The following is an 815-nucleotide window of genomic DNA, read 5'->3' on the forward strand; positions in this document are numbered from 1 at the left end:
CTGGTCAAGACCTTCGCAGGCTTCGTGGGGAGACGTCCCTTGATGACTCCCTGCTGCTGCCAGCTGTTCCAACGACCTCCTTTAGAAAAACATAAGCCAAATGCTTCCTCCAGCATTCTAGCGTAAAACAGTCCTTTGAATGAAAAACAGAGTTTCCAATGCAAGTGAGATTCCAGTTTGAGATTGGTTCCAAAGACCCTTTTTCTAATAATTCCCAGTTTCAATAATGAGGATCCTTGATCTCTCATGAGGGTAATCTACCCGTCATTTTATCCATTTATCCAACTAGATTCTTGGTGAGATTGGTCAGGGAAAAACTAGATTAGTTTCGGTAGTCTGATCTTTGGATTTAGTAACTCGAATTGGTCACGAAGTTTTTGTCTGATTTAGTTCGAGAGAAGGACAATTAGGTTTATTGTAAGACCTCACGTAGTCTAACTAAATTCATTTAGTTTAGTTCTACCAAGATTCCTTTCAACTAAATATCTAGTTTTTGGGTAAATATCCATTTAGTGATTTTTTCAATTCAATTATCCAAGATTTTCTTTTTCCCACATAAATTCTCAACCTTAATTCATTAGGTAGAATTATGATGGAAATTCATCTTTTGACATTAGAATTTAATTCAAATCCATCTTTTCTCAATTATCATGGAAATTCATCTTTTAACTAAAATATCAATACCTATTTTTTTAATAAACTTGAAATCCTTCTTTTTCTCATTTCAATGATGACTGCAATCCAATTATCATGGGAATTCCTCTTTTCCCTAAATTAAATCTATTAAGATTCTTCTTAAAAATTACATAAAAATA

Source organism: Cibotium barometz, chromosome 45 (assembly GCF_041138505.1).
Source record: "Cibotium barometz isolate CiBa-2024 chromosome 45, ASM4113850v1, whole genome shotgun sequence".
NCBI lineage: Eukaryota > Viridiplantae > Streptophyta > Polypodiopsida > Cyatheales > Cibotiaceae > Cibotium > Cibotium barometz.